The sequence below is a fragment of the Lactuca serriola genome, chromosome 3 (assembly GCF_051521515.1).
Source record: "Lactuca serriola cultivar US96UC23 chromosome 3, Lser_US96UC23_V15, whole genome shotgun sequence".
Classification (NCBI taxonomy): domain Eukaryota; kingdom Viridiplantae; phylum Streptophyta; class Magnoliopsida; order Asterales; family Asteraceae; genus Lactuca; species Lactuca serriola.
This window is the reverse complement of record NC_136410.1, coordinates 283,149,057-283,159,949: the sequence shown is the minus strand read 5'-3', so window position 1 is coordinate 283,159,949 and position 10,893 is coordinate 283,149,057.

The window sequence follows — 10,893 nt, the reverse complement described above, 5'->3', positions numbered from 1 at the left end:
TAAGGGTTTAAGGGAATTTTTTGCTCTCTTGGGAATTCGGATGCAGTAAAGAGGTAAATGGGAGAGGAGACTGTCTTTTATAGTGGGTGTAAGGAGAGAGAAAAATCTGTTCAAATCTTCTATCGAAATACGAAAGGTTTTTCTGGAATGACAGATGCGTGACAGTTAAGGTATGCGATGATCACGCATGAAAGAGAGTGTCAGATTCCTTATAACGCGTCGCCCAACAAGCGCCATTGCAGAAGAAACCGTTTCAAATTCACACGCGCCTGTTTGTGCCAGAGAGGAACCGCTTCATCTTCGCACACGCGTCCATAACGTCAATTAAAGAATGGGCGTTTCAAATTTGCATGCGTCCCTTTTTACCGCCGTTTGAAATTCAATCCGTTTATCTCCCGCCTGAGTCAGCAACCCTTCATCTTATCTTTTGAATGACATCTTTTGAAGAAATCTCCCACGTGGATTATTTTTTACCACAACTTGTAAATAACCTCCAGTTCAGTAAACCAGCCTGTAATTATTAGTACCAGAATTTTGGAAAATCAAAGATTTCCGTGCTAAGAGTGTAAAAAGAAAAGAAATAAAACAACTCTTTTTAGGAATAAATGTGATGTCAATAATGACACGAAACAAATGATCCCGGGCACGAATCTCTTCCTTCAAGGTCAAGAGAGACCTTAAAGTGTTGATATGGTTTCCCGTTGAATGACGATCAAACACTTATTAAGAAATGTTGAAAGGCTTCTTTTAATTAAGCTACTTAAGGGTGGCTTTCGCTTTGATGCAACAATTCTAATCTTGAAATAAGAAAGAAAGTGAACAAAGTACTTGTGAGACCGGTGTAGTCTGTTGAACAAGTAGGTAGGAATGAATTTTAAAGTGGGTTGGATAATATGAAATCTCAACACAAAAAAAAATAATAAAATAAAACTAGATTCCAAGGGAAGAAATGTTATGGGGTTTAACAATTTCATAGGAATCACACAAAATAAATTTTGAGATTTCATTAAGGTACATCCGTCAATTCTTTGGTGAAAACTTGAGCAAATTAATTGTTCACCGTCAATTCAGATTTGGTGTTGAATTTTGGGTTTCACTCAGATCGTAGTGGCACGAACCTAAGATCATAAACACAGTTGTTGTGTAACCATAAACCTCAGTGGTAATTTCTGAGAGTCTCAAGGGTTACGTTGATGAAACGAATGTAATGGAGAAATGTAATTGATATGGTGTAAGAAAGTAAAGTACCTCAGCTGCAAAAAAAATAAGGACAAAGCAGAAAACTCTTATCTCATATGAGAAGAGAGTGAGGTAGCTCACGATTAAAACATAATCTTGAAGATCGATTAGATCTCAAACAGGTAAAATAAAGATTAAACAGCAATAACACGAAAACAGTAAACAACTCAAGAATGAATCAAACGTGTCGAATGATTATAAAACAATCCTCAGAAGAGCTCGATGAAGAACTACAACTGTAAAGGATCAAAAGGTTTACAAGAACGATGAAGAAAATCAAAGCTATCGTAATTCTCTATCTTGTATTCTTGATCGTTAACCTAATATGCATGCAAGCATATTATTATATAGTAAACCTAACAGGCTCACGGTTGGACAGGCCCAAACCGAAGTACAAAACTGGACTATAAACCGAGCCCAATGACGCAATACAAAATAATTCTGCAACCCAACAATCTCCCCCTTTGCGTCAATTGGAGCGAGATCTTCACTTCTTACTTGGGCCAGCAGCAGCAGGAACCTTCTTCTTTACAGTCTGAAACAGACGAGAGATAAGAGCAAGGATCGTCTGTCTGAATCGGATATACCATTGAATCATATCGTTGAAGTATTTGATATCATCCACTGCATTCTCTTTACACCTACGGATGATCCCCAGCACATGCTCAAGACAAGTAGTGGTATAAAGATGTTTATCCGCTAAGGCAAAGAGACATTTCTGTCCTTCTGCTCTATTGAACATGACCGAATTACGCCTCGGGTCAATCTTTCCCATCTTCATCTGGTTCAGATCACTGGCTGAGCCAACAGGAGATATCTTCGGTTTCTTCTTGAAGACAGTGGCTACCTCCTGATCCATCAAGGCGACCTCCATGATATAGCATACTAACATCCTTTTGAGATGGTCTATGATCGGACCATATTCAGCTTCATTCGTCAAGAGGATGTTATGCAGAACAATCCAGTCATGGGGGTTGAGGTTCGGTAGGTCTGCTAAGGACATAAGATGTTCGGTTCTTGCAGACCCTCGGATCACCCTGAACCGAACGTTGATGAATCTCCCCTCAGAATAAGGCTTCAAAACCCGAACATTAACGATCTTCTGAGCGCTCCATGTTTGGTACTGTGGTTGAGCAGCCTTCAGATAGAAATCGATTAACTCCCGATCAACCTCAGGATGAGGATGAGGGACTTCAAAAGTGCTAGAGAAGGCGTGGAAGATAAACGCCTTTCGGGTTAAGGGCATGTCGAACTGCGAGTCGACAGAGTTGTAGCAGTCGAAGGAGATCACCGGTTCGAGCCATAGGATGCTCGGAGTATCGATAGCCTCCTTAATCATTCTCTCTCGAGTCCAAGCAGGGAAAAGAGTCTTCCTGCTCTCGAGGAGATTGTGGGCTTCTTTCTTCTTGCGTTCGGCTTCTTCAGCTTCTCGCGCCACACGAATGTTGTCATTATCAACATTGCGACTATTTTTGCGTTTCAGCAAGTCAGCAATAGTTTCTTTATCATCTTCATCTTCTTCCTCAGCTATCTTCTTTCCTTTATCCTTCACACCCGAACCCGAAGTTTGACCAGTAGGAGGAGGTTCGGTTGTGTGAGCAGCTTTTGAGGAAGGAGGTGGTTTCGATCCGGACTTCACTTCTCCCCCTTGTTTCGGAGAGGAAAAGAAACTAGGTAGCCCTTCTATTTTACTGAGCAGATCCAGGGCAGGAGCAAGTTTTTCTGCAAGGGTTCGCCTCACAGAGTGGTTGAGAATCGGATCGTGTGCTTCCAGGATGTTGGATATGGCAGAGTGTACATCCGAAACACATGTCTTGATGACCTCCCGTTCGGATCGAAGAGCGTCAAGTTGTTGCTGAGAGTTGGAAAGCTGAGCGCTCTTGACCTTGAGGGCGGTGGTTTTGCTTGCAAGGGCGTTCATCAACGAGTTTTCTGCAGCGAGATCCTCTTGGAGTTTAGAGAGGCACTCGTCAATGGAGGCACGAAGGGTCGAGTTGTCGTCACTAAGTGATTGGCGAAGGGTAGCGAACGACTTCATCTCCGTGGAGACGAACGTGGCCAATTGTTGAACGATTGGTTCCAACGTTGTCTTTGTGGCATCGGCGCTCTCCTGTAAGCACTTTAACAGGGAAGAGGCGTCAGAGAATAGTTTATCGACTTTTTCGGTCGCAGCCTCACATGCTTTCGTCGAGGCGTCAATTGCTGCAGTGGCAGAAGCAATAGAATCATGTTGAGCCCTGGAAAAGGCATCAACGATCTTCTGAAGAGCGGCTTCAGAGAGAGAGGATTGTGAGTTAGAGGATGAAGCAATAAGCAGATCAACCTTCTCATGCAGCTCCTTAAGATGTTTCTTTGTTACTGGAGCTTCCTCATCTTCGTCGCTTTGGACCTGAAACGGACTGTAGTAGACCGAATCGAAGGTCATATTTTCCCCTCCAAGGAAAGGGTTATCTCTGTCAGAGGCATGACCAAGAGATGGGGGTAATGGTGAAGCTGGAGGTGTAGTGGTGTGAGTAGGTTCAGGTTGAGTTTGAGGAGGGGTAGGTTCGGTTGGTGTTTGAGTGGTAGTAGGTTCGGTTAGTTGTTGGGTTTCGGTTGTGTGTATGGGTTCGGTTACTAGTGGTGGTTCGGTTGCATCGGTATGAACCCCCGTATCAGATACGTTGGTTGGAACCTTTGCAGTAGCAGTTGTTGCATCGGTGAAAATGGGTGGTGGTATAGGGAAAGAGGTTTTAGGAATGTTGGTAGTGGGGATTATGGTGGGAATGGAAGTGGGAATTGTTTGAGTAGGAGAGGGGATTGGTGAGTTATGGATTTCCATGTCAGGAGTAGGTGATCTGGGTGGGGTGTTGCCTCTTGGAGGGGTGTTGCCTCTTTCAGAGCCGTCCGAATCCGAACTCTCACCCTCCGACTCGTCGGAAGAGGAAGCGATAATGAGCTTTCGCTTTGGTTTTGTCTTTCGCCTCTTCTGCTGCAAGGACTGAGCAGGTTTAGCAGCCTTCCTCTTTTTGGGAGAAGGGCCTTTAGCCCCTTTCGCCACTTGCTTTCCTTTTTCTGCCTTTTTGCCTCTTGAAACAGGCTTATCGGCATCATGTATAGACTTGAGCATCTCCTGTGTGAGCTCCCTCGGTCCAGACTGTTTGAACTCCTTAATAGTCCGGATGATCCGGCTGTCAGATGGAAAATCGCCGTACATGGTCTCCGGAATAGAGCCAATGAATGAGAACTTTGATGCATCTGAGATGATAATCTTCGTGGTATGAAAAGTACCGATCGAAGACATCGATGCACCGGCAGCAGTGGGGACATCAAATTTATCCATCGCCCATTTTGTGATGAGAGCCCAAAACCTGGCATACGACACCTCAGAATGTCGTGAAGAAGAAGAGAGGCTTTGGATGAGTTGGTGCCAGAGAACCAACCCATAATCGACGTTGATCCCGTTGTAGACACCGTACATGATCGACAGGAAGAGTCGACTAGAGCCATCGGATCCTGAGCTCCGTTCAGATAAACCTTTAAAAAGAACAGTGAACATACCGTTCCACTGTGGCGGCAAGCAAGACTTTTTAAATTTCACGACGGAGGTGAGCACCTCCATGTACCCCATGTTGTAAAACATACTGTAGATATGGCCAATCGGAATCGTCTCCGGATTAACCCTGGAAGGGTCAGCAGCAAACCCTAGCAATACGTCAAATCGTTGCGTTGAAATCGAGGTCTTGTGATCAGAAACCTCGAAGAAAACCCTATCGACTGCTTTATCGTAATGTGCAGTCGCATACACCTGCGAGAGGAGCTCCATAGGCACAGATTCAACCTTAGAAAGTGCAGGAGCGATCGACGAGTACTTCAGGCACTCAATAATCGGGAACATGTAGGAATCGTACGCCTGAGGGGTTAAATCGATCACCAAACACTGTTGAGGGCGAATGGGAAGGATGTGGGAAGTAGCGTGAACTGACGATGATTTTGCCATTGTTGAAGTTGGAAAGAAGAAGATGAACAGTAAGGGTTTAAGGGAATTTTTTGCTCTCTTGGGAATTCGGATGCAGTAAAGAGGTAAATGGGAGAGGAGACTGTCTTTTATAGTGGGTGTAAGGAGAGAGAAAAATCTGTTCAAATCTTCTATCGAAATACGAAAGGTTTTTCTGGAATGACAGATGCGTGACAGTTAAGGTATGCGATGATCACGCATGAAAGAGAGTGTCAGATTCCTTATAACGCGTCGCCCAACAAGCGCCATTGCAGAAGAAACCGTTTCAAATTCACACGCGCCTGTTTGTGCCAGAGAGGAACCGCTTCATCTTCGCACACGCGTCCATAACGTCAATTAAAGAATGGGCGTTTCAAATTTGCATGCGTCCCTTTTTACCGCCGTTTGAAATTCAATCCGTTTATCTCCCGCCTGAGTCAGCAACCCTTCATCTTATCTTTTGAATGACATCTTTTGAAGAAATCTCCCACGTGGATTATTTTTTACCACAACTTGTAAATAACCTCCAGTTCAGTAAACCAGCCTGTAATTATTAGTACCAGAATTTTGGAAAATCAAAGATTTCCGTGCTAAGAGTGTAAAAAGAAAAGAAATAAAACAACTCTTTTTAGGAATAAATGTGATGTCAATAATGACACGAAACAAATGATCCCGGGCACGAATCTCTTCCTTCAAGGTCAAGAGAGACCTTAAAGTGTTGATATGGTTTCCCGTTGAATGACGATCAAACACTTATTAAGAAATGTTGAAAGGCTTCTTTTAATTAAGCTACTTAAGGGTGGCTTTCGCTTTGATGCAACAATTCTAATCTTGAAATAAGAAAGAAAGTGAACAAAGTACTTGTGAGACCGGTGTAGTCTGTTGAACAAGTAGGTAGGAATGAATTTTAAAGTGGGTTGGATAATATGAAATCTCAACACAAAAAAAAATAATAAAATAAAACTAGATTCCAAGGGAAGAAATGTTATGGGGTTTAACAATTTCATAGGAATCACACAAAATAAATTTTGAGATTTCATTAAGGTACATCCGTCAATTCTTTGGTGAAAACTTGAGCAAATTAATTGTTCACCGTCAATTCAGATTTGGTGTTGAATTTTGGGTTTCACTCAGATCGTAGTGGCACGAACCTAAGATCATAAACACAGTTGTTGTGTAACCATAAACCTCAGTGGTAATTTCTGAGAGTCTCAAGGGTTACGTTGATGAAACGAATGTAATGGAGAAATGTAATTGATATGGTGTAAGAAAGTAAAGTACCTCAGCTGCAAAAAAAATAAGGACAAAGCAGAAAACTCTTATCTCATATGAGAAGAGAGTGAGGTAGCTCACGATTAGAATAAATGTGGTAGCCTAATTGGGAAGACAAGGTTTGTTTATACCAGGTCATTAAGGCTATTATTCAAAATCTTATGAGGCTTGGGACACATACAGCAGCATGCTTCTAGGGACACTTAACTAATCCAGCAATTTTTATCCCTATAGACGAACGAACACACAAATAAAATAAAAAAATATTTTTGGAGTTTTTGATATAAAAAAAAATAAATTAAAATAAAAAACAAGCAAGAAGAAAAAAATAAGATTTAGAAAGATTAAAAAAAAACTTTGGAAAATTTAGGAACCGAACCCGAGCGTTCGGTTGGTGTCGGTTGAGAAAAATTCTGAAAAACCGAACCCGAGCGTTTGGTTGGTTTCGGTTTTGAAAAATTTTGAAAAACCGAACCCGAGCGTTCGGTTGGTTTCGGTCTTGAAAAATTTTGAAAAACCGAACCCGAGCGTTCGGTTGGTTTCGGTTTTGAAAAATTTTGGAAAACCGAACCCGAGCGTTCGGTTGGTTTCGGTTTTGAAAAATTTTGGAAAACCAAGGAATTTTGACATTCAAGTAGGAAATACTTTAGACGAATAGATAAACAACTTTGTACAAGAAATTTACAACCAAGAAAACTACCTTTGAAATGATGAGCGAGTGCAGATGATGCAACCGAACCTGAACGTTCGGTCAATTTCGCTTCTTACGATTGAGGTTGAGAGGTAGTTTGGGGTACTGACTCTGATTCCATCATACCTAGCCCTTGTAATATTTTGTTGAATGATGCTTCAGGAAGAGCTTTGGTAAAGACATCAGCCAGTTGATCAGTGGTTCTAACAAAGTGTACTTCGACGTTTCCATCTTCCACATGATATTTGATGAAGTGATACCTCAGTGCTATGTGTTTGGTTTTGGAGTGTTGCACTGGGTTATGACAGATCCTAATTGCACTTTCAGAGTCGCAATATAGTGGGATCTTTTTCATATTGAGTCCATAGTCTCTGAGTTGACTCTGGATCCAAATCACTTGAGAGGTGCAGGATGCAGCTGCTATGTATTCAGCTTCGGCAGTAGACAAAGACACGCACGTTTGTTTCTTTGATTGCCAGCTAACTAACTTCCCGTCAAGGAATTGGCAGCCACCAGTGGTGCTTTTTCTGTCGATTCCACAACCTCCAAGGTCCGCATCTGAATAGGCTTGAACGAAGAAGCCTGAGTTGGAAGGATACCATAGACCTAGAAAGGTGGTTCGCTTGAGATAGCGTAGAATGTTCTTCACTGCAAGCATGTGAGGTTCGCGTGGATTTGCCTGAAATCGAGCACAGTAACACACAGAAAACATAATGTCAGGCCTGCTAGCAGTGAGATACATTAGTGAGCCTATCATTTGTCGATAGAGCGTTATATCAACAGCCGGTTTGTCCAGGGATGGGGTGAGCTTGGTGCCGAACGCCATTGGAACTTTGACTTTGGAATCTCCCATCATGCCAAACTTTGCTAGGAGAGTCTTCGTGTAAGCTTCTTGATTGATAAAGATGCCTTCGGGTCCCTGTCTAATATTTAAACTAAGGAAAAAGTTAATAGGACCCATTGAGCTCATTTCAAATTTAGTCTCCATCAGCTTTCTGAATTCAACTGTTAGGCTAGGATTCGTGGAGCCAAAGATGATATCATCGACATAAATTTGAACGATCATAAGGTGGTTATCTTCCTTCTTGCGAAAGAAGGTTGGGTCAACCGAACCTTGCTTGAATTTGGACATCTTTAAAAATTTAGTCAGCGTTTCATACCAGGCTCTCGGAGCTTGTTTCAGTCCATACACGGCTTTATCCAAAATATAACAATGATTAGGATACCTTTCATTTACAAAGCCAGGAGGTTGCTCCACATACACAGTTTCTTCGAGTTCACCATTGAGGAATGCACACTTGACGTCCATTTGGTAAACCTCAAAGTTTTTGTGGGCAGCATAGGCTAGAAATATTCTTACATATTCCAGCCTAGCTACGGGAGCGAACGTTTCTTCATAATCAATCCCTTCCTCCTGACAGTAGCCTTTCACGACCAGACGAGCTTTGTTACGAATTACGTTTCCTTCCTTGTCCATTTTGTTCCTAAAGACCCATTTAAGACCAACAACCGAGGCATCTGGAGGAGTTGGAATTAGACGCCAGACTTTGTTCCTCTCGAATTCGTTCAGTTCATCTTGCATAGCTTGAACCCAATCGGAGTGATCAAGAGCAGTATTAACTATCTTTGGTTCAACTTTTGATATGAATGAGTTAAACATGCAGAATTCGACTTTAGAAAACAAGGAAGTCTGTTTTGCCTTGAGTTGTGATCGAGTCAGGACTTTTTCATATACATCACCAACAACTTGAGAAATAGGATGATCCCTGGTCCATTTGGTGAGAGGAGGGTAGTTTGGATCAAAGGTTGGATCTAATTCAGCGTTTATCATTTCTTCTGGTTCGGACTGGCTTTCATAGTCGTAAGACATGTCAGCATGCTCCCCCTCGATAGATGAGCTTTCAGGAATGTTTTGAGCTTCAGAGGTTTTTTGAGGTGTGGAGCTTTCAGGCGTTGATGCACCTTCGGATGGTGTGGCACTTTTGGTTGGTGAAGTGCTTTCGGTTGGCAAAGTGCTTGGCTCCCCCTCAACTTGTGAGATCGGCTGAGTTGACGATGGTTGATCCTCCCCCTCGACTGAAGTATTATGTGATGGAGGTTCGTCAGAACTTGATTCTCCTTCATTCATTCTTCTTGCAGCGTCTTCAACAACTTGCTTCATGTGATCTACCTTGTTGTCTGCTGCGCCTGCTTCTGATAGAGTGGCTTTCTCTGGTTCATCAAAGAGCTCCATGAACTTCTCGAATAGATTAGCGATCAAGACTGTGACTTGGCCAGTTTGAGGAAAGATTTCCCCAGCTGTGTCTTCATTGGCCTTTAGCTTTTTGACATAGCTATCATCAAAAGTCATGTAGTAAGTTTCTTCGATTTTCCTCGAACGCTTGTTTAATACCCTGTACGCCTTAGAAGTGAGAGAATATCCCAGAAATATCCCTTCGTCGGCTTTGACATCGAACTTGTTTCGGTGTTCTTTGGAATTGAAAATGAAACACCTAGAACCGAACACATGGAAAAACTTCACATTGGGCTTCCTGTTGTTGAGAATCTCATAAGGAGTGAGCGAGAATCGCTTGTTGAGATATGACCTGTTTTGTGTAAAACAAACAACAGAAATAGCATCAGCCCAAAAATAAAGAGGTAAGGAAGCGAAACTTAGCATGGTTCGTGCAGCTTCACACAAGGATCGGTTTCGTCTTTCAATAATTCCGTTCTGTTGAGGTGTGTAGGGAGCTAAGAAGTTATGACTTATTCCCTTTTCTGTTAGGAATTCTTCGAATTTTCTATTTTTGAATTCCAGACCATTGTCGCTCCTGATGTTGCGAACGACCTTTTTCAGCTGTACTTCAATCTGCTTGATGAACACCTTTAGCTTAGGAGTCGCTTCAGATTTAAGCTTCAGAAAGAACACCCATTTAAAACGCAAAAAGTCATCAACAATAACAAGAATATACTTGCTACTACCAATGCTTTCGATAGATGATGGACCACACAAATCAACATGAAGTAATTCAAGTGGTTCAACAACTTTAGTGTTTATTATAGATGGATGACTTTGACGACTCTGCTTCCCCATTTCACAAGCAGCACACAGATGGTCTCTATCGAACTTGAGCAGTGGAAGACCTCGAACGTGACCTCCAGTGACAAGTTTGTTGATGTCCTTAAAGTTAAGATGAGAGAGCCTTCGGTGCCACAGCCAGCTTTCGTTAGATTGCGCTTTTGATAACAAGCAGATAGCTGGGTTTCCTTTGATGGGTTTGAGGTTTAGTGGAAACATTTCACCTTTGCGTTCAGATTTGAGAATAACTCTTTTCGTCTTCTTCTCAATTATTTCAGAACCCTCATCATCGAACGAGACTTTGAGACCGGTACCTCCAACAAGCTGAGATACACTGATGAGGTTGTGTTGTAGCCCTTCCACGTATGCAACCTTCCTTATCGTGAAATCGCCGTTAGTAATCATTCCATATCCTTTTATGGTGCCAAAGGAGTTGTTCCCGAACTTGACGTTTCCACCATTTGAAAGAGACCTGTATTCCCTTAGTTCTTCTTTCCTCCCTGTCATGTGACACGAGCAGCCACTATCAATGTACCATTCTTCGTCAAACTGCTCGTCACTAATAACCTGCAAAATTAAGCAGATTTAGGAACCCAAAGTTTCTTGGGTCCTCGTGATCCTTTTACAGGAACAGGAATATTAAGAGAGATGTCAACA